The sequence below is a fragment of the Xylocopa sonorina genome, chromosome 8, assembly GCF_050948175.1.
Source record: "Xylocopa sonorina isolate GNS202 chromosome 8, iyXylSono1_principal, whole genome shotgun sequence".
Taxonomy (NCBI): domain Eukaryota; kingdom Metazoa; phylum Arthropoda; class Insecta; order Hymenoptera; family Apidae; genus Xylocopa; species Xylocopa sonorina.
In genome coordinates, this window is record NC_135200.1 from 12283248 (window position 1) to 12299603 (window position 16356).

The 16356-nt window shown below is 50.3% G+C and overlaps 1 protein-coding gene across 2 annotated transcripts in view; it reads left to right on the forward strand.

The window, feature by feature from the left end:
* Eip74ef (Ecdysone-induced protein E74) overlaps positions 1 to 16356 on the forward strand; it is a 136843-nt gene continuing 120487 nt past the window's right edge. Inside the window, exon 1 of one of the 2 annotated variants that reach the window (XM_076899308.1) lies at positions 1 to 792. The gene's annotated coding sequence lies outside the window, so the exon portion shown is untranslated. The remainder of the gene's footprint in view (positions 793 to 16356) is intronic. The other variant, XM_076899307.1, reaches the window with a different exon arrangement.

Below are 16356 nucleotides of genomic sequence, written 5' to 3' on the forward strand. Positions count from 1 at the left end.
GCAAGAGAGAAAAAGAGAGAGAGAGAGAGAGAGAGAGAGAATGGCAGAGAGTGATAACGGAGAAGGAGTATCGTGAGAGCAAGAGCGACAGAGAGCGATACATTAGAGAGAAACGCAGGAAGAAGGCCGTTGGAGCGACAAGGGAAGATCGCGGAGGCGCACGATAGAAGGAGATGACGCATCGAAGGCGGCACGCGGTAGAAAGAGAGGGGAGCAGTCGATCGCGAGCAGGAAGAGCGGCACGAGCGAGAGCCGGGGAGTTCGGGAGTACTCGGCCGCTCAGTCGAACGCGCGATTACAAGCACACGAGACGCGTGGGCTCTCTCTCTCTCGACGGCCTGGCTGAAAGTGTTTCGTACGCGACCACGTGCCGGCTAAACCGCCGGAACGTAACACAGAACGATACACCGTTTCGAACGCGCGTCAACGTGTGACAATCGCAAAGGGACCACGGCGCCGGTTGCACGCCCGCCATCACCGCCGCCATCGATTTCCGTTACGATTCTCGCTATATATCGAATATATCGAACCCTCTCACGAACCCTGCTGGATGCACAGAGAACAACGTTGGCAACGGGCACCGCGTAACACCGCGACTTTCAGTAGATTCTTTTCGACGTGGACGGTGCGCGTTACGGTGTGTGTGGGTGCTTTCTCAGAGTTGGTGACTTGAAGTGAACGAAACACCACCGTACCAGAAGAAGGAGCGAAGCTGATCTTCTGCTGACGATCGGGAAGGAGGAAGCTCACCGAGCCGGCTGGATCCAGATGTCACGAGCGCGTCCTCGATCGGTGAGCGACAATTATTACGTCTATCGTTACGTTTGCGAGAACACGATCCGTCTCGTATCTATCGCCGCGGTGGACCGTTTGAGGTTAGGCTCGAAGCTTCGCCGTTACGAGCTTTTAATTTAATTAGACGTACGTGGCGAGAACACCGTCTTAAGGCGGTTTAATATCGTACTTCTTACGGACGTACGTAACGGGTTTCCATAGGGGTTGTTAATCGCTCGTGCTCGCGAATTATTATCAACCGGAAGCGCGGAAATGTAGCTCTGGGAATACTAATAGCGCAAGGAGACGGAATTTTTTTCAACGAAATTGGTGAAATCGGAGCAGAGAGGGATCATTGACCGTAGAATTTCAGACGGACTAGGACGTCGTCGAAAGTTTCGGCACAGTCGTGTAAAAAAAGAAAAAAGTGTCGGCTCCTTTCGTATACGAGTAGCTACGACCCGATTCTTTTTCTGAAACTTTTCCAGACGTTTCCGCGTGGATCGCGCCGCGGTGGCCATCGGAACGCATTATCGTTCGAATTCTGCGTGCGTCTGTATTCTTGGTACATTGTTTATGTTCGTAGCAAAACACCTTCGGGCGAACAGCCTATTCCTTTACTTGGAACTAAAATAGACGCGTAAGATTCCGTGTTTAAGTTAAACCTAGCCGCGCCAGTCAATATTTAACTTTTCCTTCGGATATCTTTCACACCATCTATCCGCTATAAAATTCAGCCACGCAGATTCTATAATCCCGTTTTATTAACAATAAGCTGGATACTTTTTATTTTAACGTTCCGCAACTTTCGGTTCGTTTCTATTTCGACCTACATAGCAACGTTACAGTTGCTTCCAACAACAATAAGAATGACAATAACTAACATCTGGATGTTGTCCCGCGTTACCGTTGCATCATAATGCATTGCGTTTTTATCGATAACAGCCGGTCACATCGACTTTGTAATTTTTCTTCACGCTCAGCCGACCTCCCGAACGCTTTCTTTCTTTCCCAGACGGTATCGGTTTCTATTAAAAATTTTAATGACCGCGAAGCTCCGCATTCGTTAATTACACCGGAACGGAAAAAAAGAGTGGCTCATCGAGAGGGGGAGAAAGTGGCGATGAAATTAAGAACAGTGCGCGCGGTTGTTGATTACACAGAAAGTTAGCGTAAAACGGGCAAGCGTTATGACTATGTTAGCGTCACGTTCAACGTATTTATAACGAATCGCGGAAATCATCATTCCGAGGAGACGTAAAGCCGAGAATGCCGCGAATTACAGAGAAAGTTCCGTGTGTACACACACGCGAGCGTCGCTCGTTCCTGTACGCTCGATGGTAACAAGTAAAAATCCTCGTTCGATGAAAAGTGAAATTCACGAAATCGTTGTCGAATCCATCGGGTTACGTTCTTCTGCTTTTTGCTGCTCCTTTTTTTTCTCACCTATTCGCTCGCCATTTCACGACGAGAGAAAAGACAACGCGATGCACGTACTCTTTTTACAAACCATCCGAAACCGTATCCGGTTTACCAGTAATCATATTTTGGAGAATGTTAAAAACCGTCCGGTGAGGAGCATTAAAGCACGGCCGATCAGCGTATGTTTCTCTGCTGTCTCGGTGTCGGTATTTTTGCGGACCGTAAAAAAAGAAAAAGGGGGCGAAACCGGTGGAAAAAGAGTAGACGATTTTTCCAGGTTGCCGGTTAAAAGGTGGCGCGATCACAGGGACGATTATTGAGCATTGTTGGGTCCAGGTTTGCGATAGAACGAGCGAGTGGGTAATGCTGTACTGTTTGCGCCGGCCCTGCGGGGTCTCTGACCGCCCGTCCGCGCCTCTCAACTCGACTTGCTTGTCCATGCTCTGTGCGGCCTACCTACGGCTTATGGCTAAAGTCACGTCTCTCTTTTCGTCTCTCCTGGCCGAGGAGAGACTCTCTTTGGACGAATTTCGCGAAAAGCACTCTTCGCGTACGACAAAAGGGGAAACGAGTAGCGCGACTCTGCTCGCCTCCTGTCTCGCCTCTGTTCGATTTTCTTCCCCGTGGATCAACCTCTCTCGCGTTCCTCGCGTTCACCTGAACCGCGGCTGTCCCGAAATCGGTTTGGAAATCTCGTTCGGACCGACGAAATTCACGTTCGTCTCCGACGGGCCAGGCGTCGGCATTTTTTTCGATGGCGGTCAGGATCTCGCGGTTCCTGAAATAAAGCGGTAGCGTTGTTTCGTTCCTCGTGAGTACGCTCGCGAGGTGTACGGTTTTAAAAACGATGCGAACGTTAACGAGCCGCGTATCGAAGTGAATACGATTTCTAGAAAGCACGAAGACAACCGTGTCCATCGTTTGTTCACACGGTAACAGAAGTTCCTTCGGTTTCGACGGTTGTATTAGTGCCGGCGCGGTCTGGTAATAATTGTTGAGGATTAATAGTCCACAATGGGTTTTTTGCTCTTATGCAATATTGTTACACCTCCTTTCGCTACATGCTTTCTAGACACACCGTTGCATGATTTTTCGACAAGACAAGAATCGACGAAAGGCATCGTTCTTGCACGAAATTCCATGAATCTTGATAAGATACGGTTAAACGAGAGGAAACCATTACGCCTTGTTTGAAGACAGCGTTAAAAGTAAAACCGTTCGGGTTACATAACAGATTTGTTCTGCTGGATTCTCGAGCCTCTCTTTGTCTTTATCGTAGACCCCTGCCTCGCGTACAATCGACAGTCGAATTGGAGAGCAAACAAACGATCCCTCATTTTCATTTCCCGTCCATCTCCTTTTTCCTTTCATAACAACGACAACAACAACAACTCGCAACGCAAATTGCTATCCGAACGTTTCTAAGCACGTAGAGCCTGTCTTACGCACGTAGCACGATGCGCCGCGATTTTCCTTTGCCTTCTTCTCACTTCGTAAACAATTCCCGTATCCGGTACACGCGTTCACGATCATCGATTATCGGAACTTGGCCGACTATACTGCGGACCATTCTACTTGCCCGATAACTCGCGTCACCTACTACTGCTCCGATCTGCGCCTATAGCGTCGGTTAAACGTAGGCGTAGGCGTCGCACGTGGGTGCGTTTTTTTCACGGCGATACTAAACGATCGGACAACAATGAGTAGCGAAAAAAAAAGGCGCAACTTGTCCGTAATTAGGCCATTGTCTGGCGGGAGGAAAAATTGTGCTCATCCCGCGGAGCAACGGAAAAGTTCGCTCGAGCCGTTTCAGTCCTCGATGCGCCCGGCCGTTACAGCGATCCCGAGGTATTTACGGAATCTGTTGATCGCAAATATAGAAATACATGCGACGGGGGAAATGTTAAGGCGCACTATCATTAAACGGGAATATAGGGTAACAGCGTCAACGACGTGCATGAATTTTTGATGCCGCCCATAAGCGTACCCGCGCTGCAGGCATTTCGAGCGACACCCACCGATGTCTTGCGTGAATTTTTAACGCAGTCACTCCGCTCCAGCCCGTTCGTTTGTTCGCGAGCGAGCAAGCGAGCGAGCGAGCGACTGATCGTTCCTTCGATAACTCGAAAGGTAACCTCTCGAATGTGTATATTATCGAACGAAGCGGCGAGGGTGTATCGACTTAATCCATTTCCGTAAAAAGGCACGAGACAACGATGGAGGAAGATTTTATGAACACCCGATATTTTGCGGTGTAACGCGCGTGTACATGCACCGCGGTGCCGGCCTCTGTATACGTGAACAAACGCGCACAAGCACGATGCCAGTGAACCGAGCATTATAGTGCCCTGCAAGAAACGTCGGCTTGGTGCATTGACCGCGGTTGACCACACGTCATCGAATGAGTGACGTCACAGGGTTTCCAGTATGAAAGCTACGTCACGGTTGGTCGCATCCGAAGAGATGCGTCCACGAAAATATTTACCCCGCCTCTGTCCATCCCCGTTCGGGAACTATCTCGGGAAAAATCGAATCGCGTTCTTCCACGCCGACCACCGATACCGAGCGACAAGTTGTTTCTTGCCGCTCGCGAAACATTCTCGCGCGCACCACCGACTTACTACCACTCGCGGATACGGGCCGCGATATTTATTTGCGCCCCGATGATAAATAACGAGCGAGCCACGAATTCGATTCGCGAACGAGAGGAGGGAGAAGGATCATCGACGGGACGCAACCCCTTGGTCCTCCGGTTAGCGTTTTCTCATTATCATCGAGCGAAACCGAGTCCAGAGCGCGGTTTATCGCAAACAGAACGCTCGAAACGGATGACTTATCGCGCTGGCGGCTGGCTAAATGATTTTTTCCACCGCGTGTAACTTCCAATTCATCACGGTCGACCGCGGGCTATACGGGTACGCGCATGAATAGTTAACGAACGGGCGTAGGAGGGCCAAGATTTTCCTTCGACGACGACTATGCGCACGATGTACCTGCGAGTATAATAGCTCGGTTATACATAGAGCCACGGCTATGCCTTTCTGTAAGTATATGTAAGCGCGGGCGAGTTCGTTCCCTCGAACGAGTAAATCAAGTCGCTGGCCCGCGAAGCGGCTGAATGCCTTCAGCTCTCGTAAGACTGGCCAAGAATGGTTCGACATTTTTGCCAGTACCCTGATCCATTCTTGCCGCGCATCCGCGCTATTCATCCTGATATTACTGGTAGCGTTTCTACGCGAACGGGACTGGCCGGCTTGTATTCCGGCCACGACGCCAACAGGAATCCGTATTTCAGTCTCCTCGCTCTTTTCTAATTCCACAATTAATCCTATCTTAGAGCCAGAATTTCCGTTGCTCGCATACGGGGGATTTGATAAAGTGTAACGAGTAGAAAGAGTAAAATGTAACAAATTTGATCGGATGGGTGTGCAACGTTCGAATCAATAGCGAAAACTTTCTATAATAGCGAGTGATTTTTCCAAGTAAAGTACAAGAGTTATACTCTATATACTCGACACCTATGAGATTCTGTCGAGATAGGCGTTCTAATTTTTCCTCGCACAACGGTGCGCTTGTTTTAACGGAGAAACCGCAAAGTTTCTATCCTGCTTTATTTCTGTCCCGTTTTCCTTTCGCTCGTTCCTCCGTAAACGTTATGAGTTTGACGCGTCGATTTCGAACGCTCGTATCGATACGGGGGACCATTTAAGCGACTGCATCGACCGGCGTGCAAGGAGGCAGCGGAGCTACGAGAAAGTATCAAGTAACTTTCTCCGGTGGGTTTAGTTTGCACCACGGGTCACCAGGCACGGACATTTAAGAGCGAACGAACGCGAGCCACTCTTGTCCGCGCGAGCGTATTCCCGAGAGAGTCTAACTTTGCAGTCGCCGTACGGGTACGCGGTACAGGTTCTTCGAGACGCCGACGCCCCGAGTCGTCCCGCAAGGGTTTCCCACAGCGAGACACTAAACTCGCGTCGCGCGAACCAGACATGAATTGGCCAAAATCGCCTTTCAGAGAGCACGAAGTGACGCGCGAATTTCAAGGACCGCCGGTTACGAGCCATTGAGCAGGTAGATCGAGTGCCAAGAACAAGATTTTGAAAGTCCCACCGCGACGCGCCGGAACGATTCGGTTAGATAATGGCTTCCGAATGCCAACCGGCGCGAGGCATCCATCTTCTTCCGCTAGCGAAACGAGCAGTTCGCTCGAATCGAATCAAGTTTGCTCGCAAATTCATCTAATCCGACGCTAACACGCTTTCATCTCGCCTTAATCGCACGCTTGGACGTTAGATGGTTCCGTTTTTCACTTGTACCGCGCGATGTAGCAAGATCGAACACTCGATCGTGAAAGAATGGCTGTCGAAAGATCGTCACGTGGTCGAGTCATCGATATTTCTAAGGTCGTGTACACGTGTACACGAAACACCGATCGTTACGTAGAAGGTTGAATAACGCGTTTCGTGTACGAGAGTTCCTTCTCGTCGCTCTCATTATCAGGTGTGTTATGGCTCGAGTCGGTATTAGGCAATCGGTATATAGAGGCTAGCGTTAACATTGGCCCAAATATTGGCCAGTGGCCCCGGCGTACGCGGTTCATCGTCTACGCTCGTGATCGCCAGCCTCCATTTCTGGCTTGGAATCTGTCGATGACCACCACCCAAAACGATGTCGTTGACTGACACTGGCCCACTAATCGTGCGTTAACACCGGTCAGAGGCCGGTCGAATCGCGCGAGCCAATCGCTGGTAGGGGTACACCTCGAGTTTCGGGAAGGTAAAAAGTGAGAGTGACGCACCGCGTCACCTCTGTCGACGAGCTCTCGGTTCCGTCTGTTCGGTTTGCAACACGATTTTGGTGTTGCTCGCCGTTGGAAGAGCGTTTCTCGCGGAGATACGGAAACAGCAACCGGGGTACCTCGTAGTTCTTCGACCGTTTCAACTTTCTCCTGAACGGCGTACAAAACCCGGCGATTTAACTCCGCGACGACGACGGTTTAGAAACGATTAACCGCTCGCGGACAGTCAGCGTACTTGGCAGAGGTAAATAACGCGGAGTACTACGATTCCGAGTACTCGTTTAAACTAATCTAGGGAGGGATCTTTGTCAGCTGGCCAGGTGAAAAGCGAGAGTGATCGGGCGCGGCGCGGTACGCAAGTTGTTTTACGCAAAAGCGTGCGGTCGCTGCCAGTCTCGGGGAAGCCGTACGCGGACCTCCGCCGTCAGGAACGGGCGAGAGAGGATATTTTTTTTTTTTTTTTAACCTCGTTAAATTGACTACGTTCTCTCTCGCAAGCACTTATATCTGCTTTGCTAATGGGGCAACGTCCCACGCGTGAGAGCGCGGGTGAGAGGAGCGGGAGAAAGAGGAACGGAAGTGGGGACGCGGACTCTTTGAGGTGCATTTATTTATATGTTAGAATCCATTACTTCTTTTCCCGATGCACGGGCCGTGGCAAATTTTGCCGCTCGTATGCTGCACCCCGCGGAAACACGGCGTGGAGGGAACTCCGTGAGGAGGCGGCAGCGGCGGAGGTTACCGAATTTACGGCTTGGATGTCGAGCAGAGGGAGCGAGAGAAAGAACGCCGTGAGAGGCCAGTGAAAGTTTATTAAGTCTAGTACGAAGCATACGGATGACGAGACGCCGCGAACGTGCGACGCTTTAATGCGTGCGCGAATCGTGCTATCGGACCAGCTTCGATTCTTTATGCGTCGAGTTTCGACGTTACCGAGTAAGGGCCAACCGGAACCGCGGCTAGAAACGGGAATTTAATCAACCGTTCGCGGAAATTATTTTAATTAATTTAGCATTTTACGTTCTTAACATGCGACACGGCGTGACTGGTATCTGCATATAAATGAATGGGTTCATAAATAGAATTTATTAACTCATGTGTATTTATGGAAACGCGACGGAAAAAAAGAGTGTTCGATTGCTTCGAATAGAATTGCTGCCGTTTCAAAAATAGTCGAGAGGCGAAGGTTTCGATTTGAGAATGATGGCTTAATCTTTGAGCTCTCCTACTCAGGGCCGTTCGTTCCCCAGTGGAGATGATTACAAGCAAGGTTCCTCCGTCTCTTTTTCTCGCGAGCAATTCCCCCCTCTTTCTTTCGTTCAGCCGACAAGTTCAGGCCTCTCGCAGGAGAAGTCAACGTGGGCCCGAAAAGGCCCCCGAATATTTATGTCACGGCAAAGTCGAGGAGAGCCGAGACCTTGACTGTGTGTGCCGCAGGCGGGCTCTTCGGTACGTTCGAATGTTAGAAATTTTACCCGCAAATTCATGAATCGATGCGATGACTCGACAAGACTTCCCAAATTCGACCTTCTCGTTTTATACATACATTCATATCGATTCCTTGCATTCTCGAATCATCTTTACATTTTTAATAGTTGCGTTATTTGGATTCAAGGATTCCACGAATGATACCGTCATGCGAAAGAACGTGCGTTAATTAAAAGGATCGCTTTGTTGTTTTTTCCGTTTTCTTTTTTTTTTAATTAAGAGACCATCGAGATATATCTTACGAGAGAGACACGGTGAGTCAGCCCGGAAGCGTTGGACGTTTTCGTCCTCGGCGGGAAACCGCGGAAAACGCGCGAAAGTAGCGTCGAGGACGGTTGCGCGGCATGGTAGCCGGTTAGAAGAAAAGACTTGCACTTTCGTTAGAAAGTCTCGGGAATCGACTCCGCCATCCGTGGCAGCCGTCGAGTGAACGTGGATTAAACGCTGCCTGTCTGACCAAACTCGGAGTCCCACTACTCAGTTTACCCTTAGCCCTACATACGCTCGATTCCGCGTTCGCCTTTTTGTTGCGAACAGCCGTAACGTGTGGAAAAAACGTGATAATTTTTCAATGTTGCACAAAGAAACGTTCGTACGTACGACTTTTACATTGCTATAAAGATAACGGATAGAGGACGGTCGTTTCGCAAAAATTTGACCCGCCTACCATCCCAATATTAATTACAGCAATTTGTCGAGCGTAATAATAAACGCGTTTGAAGAACCGACTCTTTCGCATCGTATCGGTGCTTACGGCCATTAAATAGCACCTTAATCTGGCATTCACACGCGCATCGTGTCTACAGGCGATAACAAGACGATCGCGTCCAATGGATCGCGTTTCCGTTACGTACAAATTCACCGACAGGGAAAAGCAACATTTATTCTAGTTTTGCGTGCGAATTACGCTTCAGCGGAGCTGTCGAACGAAAGCTACGGCTCGTTTCCGTGTGAACACCCTGGCTCGTACGTCGCGCGCGTTACATCCCGCCGCGTGGTTTCATCGCGCGAGAGCACAATTCACCGATTCGTCTGATTTTAAACGAATTTCGATAAAGCGAGCGGTTCGCGTTACGTTCCGTTCGTCGCAATAACAAGACGTGTAAATAGTCATTCGAATGCCAACGCGCGTTCTGAACATGCTTAGAGAGAACGGACGCCGGTGGAGGAAGACATTGTGCGCCTTGTTAGATTCAGTCGCACGGTGGTTACATTCCCGTACACCCTCGCGTCCATGAAGACATATACATTCCTCGTACATATATGCGATAGGCACACGAGTGCTAGAGTGCCCCTTGAATATAGAACAAATTACATACGGAGCGTATATTCTCTCTCTCTCTCTCTTATAGCTTGGCTAAACTTCTCGCGTGTACACGTGCGGGTCTATGTATATTCGTAGCACGGAGCTGCTCTCGCGTTTACAGTTGACCGTGTCGCGCCAAGTCTCGTCAAAACGACTTGTGCACTATCCCTACTGCGAATCTCATTTTCTTTCTCCCCTGAATTCGGTATTTTCGTCTTCCGTAAAAAAAGATTCGCGCGAGCAGAGCTCGGGGAACAAAGAGCGAGTGGTAAAAGAAAAAAGTACACGCGATTCTACTTTCTCGTTAGCTCGGGTTCGTTATTCCGGTTATAAAATAGTCCCGCGAAACGCTTCCGTGCGACAACGATCCACGGACGATACACGAGATCGACGAAGCGCTCTAGAGAGCCTAGAGAATCGTGGAGCGCGCGCTCGCGGGCTCGCACACGCGAGAAACTGAGCGACAACGGTCGCCCTGTCCGTGTGTGTACGCGCGGTTCGCAACATGTATGTACATGCGTGCATGCGGCTGCTACTCTGCGAGAGTATGCGACTTGGTGGCCGTGGCTATGGCCTTACGAACCCCCACCAGCCGGCCCGCTCCGAATCCGCACGGCGTGTGTACCCCCCGTACTCTATGTACATAGATCCGTAGAGTCCGAGAAAGACGCGAGATCGGCGTGGCGATAGAGCAAGACAGCCGACGGGTGAGAGAAAAGGACGGCGGTAGGGAGAGCACATTAGCGCGAAAGAGGAAGAAGAAGCGCGAGCTAGAAGGAGTGGAATGGAAGGGAGGGAGAGTGTCGCGAGCGTGTCTAACCTAGGATAGTGGCGTTTAGTGGCGGCTAGGCTAGGCAAACCGAGGCTCGCCGCTCGCGCGTTACGTTCAGTGTTCCTTCGCGCTTACGGCCAAAGACTCGTACGCCTCGTGCGTCACGCAAACAACCCGTCTTCTCTCCCCGTTCGCCACGAAACCCCTGCCCGGGAACGGGAGAAAGGATTCCGAGGGAGAGAGGAAAAGAGACCACCGTGAAACGCGAAGCATCGCGAGCGCATAATCGGTACGGCAACCATTAAGCGGGCACACGAGAGCTTCCTGAATTTCCCGCGGACCGTCGACGGTGCATCACGGCTGCGCGTCACTCTGCGCTGTACGAACGATTTCGAATCGAGCCGTCGCGCGGCCAAACGTGCTGATTGGACGCTAAATATCGGTACTCCGCGCGCTTTCGGTGAACCGCCAGAACTATGGCTGCCTCCTCCTCGATCGGTCGAGAAAGGACGGTTACCATTTCCGCGCGCCTCTACAAATAACAGAAACTTTTCTTTTCGCCGATACGTATCGATGCGCTGCGCGCGCTTTTCCATCCGAGTATCGTGAATCGTGCGCGACGCGAGTTCGATTCGAGCTGGGCACTTCTTGCTCTTCTCTTTTTTTTTCCTTGTTTTACTTTCGATTGACCGCTCAAAGGTGGCTGACGGTCATCGTGCGCGCGCGCGCGTGCCCGAACCAGAAGTTTGTTTACGTTTTCGGTTACTCGGAAGAAGCGGAGTATCCATCGAGTGGAAGCGAAAAGCGGGAAACAAACAGACTAAGGGGATACCGTCTGCCAGTAGTAGAGTGAGTGCGGAAGAAACCAGTGTGCGTCAGGAGTCAGGAGTACCGTCCGCTCTGTGTTGTCTCTGATTTCCTTGAGCGTCGTGCGCCTCGAATCGGTCTAGAAAAGGTAAGGGGAATCACGATCGATTGTTTAAAAACAATTAGCCGAATATATAATCGGGGCGCGTAACGAGATACGATAAGACCGGCACGAACGACCATTCAAAGGGCATGCTCGTGATTGGTGACAGTTAGCGGTGGCGGTAAAGTCGAACGCGTTTGAATGCCACCTACTCGAGCCCGTTCGAGAAACGCGGAGTGTGACACGCAGAGCAATAATAGTGATTTAATGAAAGCGCCGCGATCGAATGTCTCTCGACGGGATTACCTAACAGAATCTTTTCTCCGCGTAAAAGCGAATCTCGCGCGGCGGTGCTGTTGGCGGTGATGGCGGCTCGCTCCGCCGGGGTGAAAATGAGCAACCGGACGGTAATCGCATACGATCAAGGAAGTGATCACGCATTATGGTTCGGTGTACCACGAGATATCGGTTTACATAAAAACGATTAAATTCTATGGTGTATGCTCGGTTTTCTGCGTCACTTTGCGAACGCAATTATAAGTAGCGTTTTGCGAATCGATACAGCTCTCTCTCTCTCTTTCTTTCTTTCGTACGCTTCTGTTACTCTCTCCGTTTCTTCGCGACCGCATCGCGGTTCGTCTTTACCATTGTACCGATTACATAAAGTTATCGTAATCGTCCGTGATAACTCGAGCAAAAATAGATCGTCCATCTTTATTTTCGTAGAAAGCATAGGTTCGTATATAGATACTGGAACGGATTAATTTATTTTTAACACGTATGCGGTTTCAATTAGAAGAATTTCAACGGAACGCGGAGAAGTGAACCGATTCAGATCGATTCCAGTGGGAATGAATAAAAGATGCGATACACTTGTCGGAAAATAGAGCGGAATTGATCGGTTAGGTTTTCGTAATTCCTCGTGAACGCACGTATGTATACGCGGATGATCCATGTAAACAGCCGAAGTGCCGAATGTACACGGAACGCATACATGCACTTGTGCACGTGCTCATGCGCGCAGAAATAAGACGCAACTATATTTTGTCCAAGTATTTTCAGTCTAGGCCAACCTTCGGCCCTCGAGCTGTCCATCTCCGTCTTTCTTTTCTTCCATCTCTCTGCACTGCCTTTTTCACGATACCTCCTCCCACCCTCCCATTCTCTCCGCTTGGCTACAACTCAGAAGACTTCAGGACTCCTTCAATATAGTTAAGAGAGGTTTATAGTTGCGCGCGAGTTTCGCATCCCTCCCTCCCTCCTCTCGCGCGTTCTCTAATTCTCTTAGCGCGACCGGTTACGTGGCGACCTTCGACGTTATACCCAGGGCCGAGGGCCAAAACCGTCTGGTGTGTTTAGTATCGCGCCTACGGTATACGTTCGATAAATATTGAGATGCCGGCGCGCGGTATAAGGGCCCCGTAGCCTCGCGCCTCATATATAAACCAGCGTCCCTGAATTTTGGTACCACGTGGAGGTTTCCGTAACCTCCGCCCGCCTTCCACACCGTCTCGGTTCAACCGCGTTTCTTCATCTTAATTCCTCTTCTACGGTATGCCCGCGACCGGAACGTTTTTCCTTTTCCTTTCTATTTCTCTCATCGAACCGTATCCTTCTCGCTACCGAACGATTAGACTGGAGCAGTATATTCGCAAAGATTCCAAGCAATATTGCTGTACAGCCAGACGAAAATAACAATGTTACATATTTTATTTATTCCCATTTCACTCGTTTAATTCATTCTCTTACGAGGTGGTATATATCGTACGATGCAGCGGTGGTATATGAATATAGCGCAACAGTCAATGACCGTCGCCCAATATTGTAAATCAGCTCGCGAAAATGCAGAAATTTAGTACGCATCGTTAAGTTACCGGGTAGACGAGAAGTTAATTGAACGCGTTGCTCTTTGAAATATCTCGCGATTTACATTATGCTGCTTCTTATCACTCGATCCATCCATCGTTTCTTGTTTCCATAATTTTTTTGTCTTCGTATGACAGCAATTACACTCGGTTCGATAAGACCGCAACCCGTACGTAACGACTGGCTTTCAAGAACGAAGCCTGCATCTGTGTTTACGTTGCCTCGCGTAACCAGCTCCAGTTTGTTTCTTGCATACACGCGTTACACACCTAGACGCGAACGATATCCAAAAATAATGATTCGGCCGTAGGCGGCGACGCGTGTCGTCAGCGATGCGATTACTTGTTACCGGCTAAGGAAAGCAACCGCTGATGAGAGCGGACCCCGTGTCCACGTCAATTATTGCGGCACGCATTTGTTTAACGAATTGTCTGCGCGCGTGCACGCGTGTGTCCGCTCGAAGGGCAGAAGTGGAATGTCGAAATATAGGTCGCCGCGTTCCCGTCTCGATCACGCAGGACGCGACTCGCCGTTGCTTATTTATTTGCTTAACGTTCTCGTGGCTCCGCGTCCAGAAAACAATAAACGTAAAACATAAAACACGAAACGTACGTATGAACAAAAGATGCAGATACAATCGGCTTGTGTAGCAAATTATAGTGTAACAAAAAAGAAGGACGGAGATATCGAAGAAGGTCATAAATGACGAAAGATGTAACGATGCGTTTAAAGAATGAGTCGAAAGGTCACGGATATTGTAAAGGAAAGGTGTTGAAATAGACGGAAGATGTACGTAGATTTGGTTGCACGTTTCTACGTATACCGTGCCGGGAGAGAACCCTAGCTTAAGGACAAGGAGACCCGAGGCATCTTTCAAGGTGGCGCGGTAAAAGTAAATGACCTTAGGCAGAGAGACGAAGCTGAAGTGAAAAAAGAATCGGCCGGTACGTGTGACCTATCGCGGTAGCCTAGGTCTACGAACTCAAATTGGGCCAGAACCTTGACTCTCTCGATGTATATTGGCAAGTTCGGCGAGGCAGCAGGGTGGGGGAGTAGACGGAGGCTGGGGGTCCCACCCGTGGGCCCGCTCCTACCACGGACTCCCTCCACGTTTTTCGAATATCCGTTCCTGGTTCGTTCATACGTACCAACGACCTTCGAGGCGTCTCGCGAAACACGCCGTGGCCCGTGGATCGTGGACCTAACCTTTCTCGAGCAGGGTACGAGGGTCCCTGCGCTCGCTTGACGTAACACCCGAGTACGATCGCCCTGTATAGGTCGTCGCCTAACCGAGAGACCATGAAAAACGCGGTCATGGTCAAGGATAGATCGCGCAACCTACGGGAAAACGAAAATTCCCAAGCGTTTCTCACCGATGCGTTCGACGTCGCCGAGATCGCGAAAGTGGATTAATCGTTCGAAGGGAAGGTGACCCGGGGATCGTGCCCCCGCGATCGCGGGATGGAGAGAATCGTGAGTCATTCGCTGGTAATATACGCGTACGTCCGCGAACGGACGCGCTCGTTCTCGCAAAGGACGGATGCGAAACGATCGGTTTTCGGTTTAACAAACATTCGATGTACGCGCTGTTGCTTCAGGCGTCCAATTAAGAAACCGTCCCCGATGTTCGCTGCCGGTGTCCGCGACCGCCGCGAAACAAGAATAATGCCGAATCAAATGTTATTGCTGCGTCGATTAAACAATTATACGTCGGCTGTATTTAGCTCACCTTGGAACGGTTTACCTTCAAAACAGCAGAGTGCACGATTAAGTACATGCCCGTTAAAACCGAGTGGCTTGCATTTATTGCAAGTCGCGTGCGAGTTTGCGCGGGGCGCAACGAAAATAAAGATTTGTCAATTCCCGATGGAATAACACATGTAACGCGCACGGGGAAACAATCGTGGCCCGACGTGCAAACAGCCATTTGTTAATAAACTGCGCTACCCTTGACGGATACGCGAAACATAAATTTCCGCCACGATACAGTCCCTCGCGCGATAAAAAGTCGATTTCACTGCTCTAATCGTTAGACAAGAAGCCTGGCGTACCACGTGGACAACTGTCGCGACGTACCCTCGTTATCTTGGAACCACTATGTGAACGGACTAGGCTTGTTTGCTGGGATCCGCTTTATTTGAGGAATCTCACCGCGCGATTTTATTTCCCGCCGTCCGTTACATAACCCTCGAGCAGAAATTATTTTCGTCGCGAAGAATCTTGCCAAAAGGGTAGGCAAATCGACGAGCGCGCAACACCGCGCGTCTCTGCGCCGAGTTGTGCGATCAGCGAGCTTTCTTCATTCACCGCGAATCGTGGACAACCCTCGCGATGCGCCACCCGTTGCGCATGAACGGCGTCGTTCGTTCGCGGTCTACGGAAAGCGCGGAAAAGCGCCGGTTATTATCGGCCGGTTAGAGTCCGGGTCACCGTCCAAATAACCGAAGGTGGAAATAGACTGTCGCGATGCGTGCATGGAATTCTAGCGGGCGATTCTGCACCGCGAAGCAACGTCACAGCTTGTCCATCGGTGAGAGATCGTTTAACTTGGCACTCGGGCAGCTAGTAGCCGCGGCGGTACCGCGACAACTCTCGCAGCGCAATAAAAGCGGAAGGCCGGTTGTGCAGCCGCGGACTATCTATACCCTATTCGAGTTAACTCGCCGGCGATTCTTTTGCCACCGCCATTCTTCTTTCCCTTCCCTTTGCCAGATTCCTAGTCCATCCACGATCAGGATCGTACGTAGCGTCTACGTGACACCGATCGGGACGTCCAACTGACCGTTTTTCGTGCACGTAACCTTCCCCTTTGCTTCTTCTTCTTCTTCTTCTTCTTCTTCTTCGTCTTCTTCTCATTTGAGAGGGAGGAGGAGGAGGAGGAGGAAGAGGAGGAGGAGGAGGCGGAGGCTTCCTCTTCCAATTTCTTCGCGCTCGATCAACGCAGTCGCGAATTAGAATCGCTGATCAGCGTTCACCGTGATCCGCGCGTATGAAAGCTGCGCGATGGAATCGTCGTC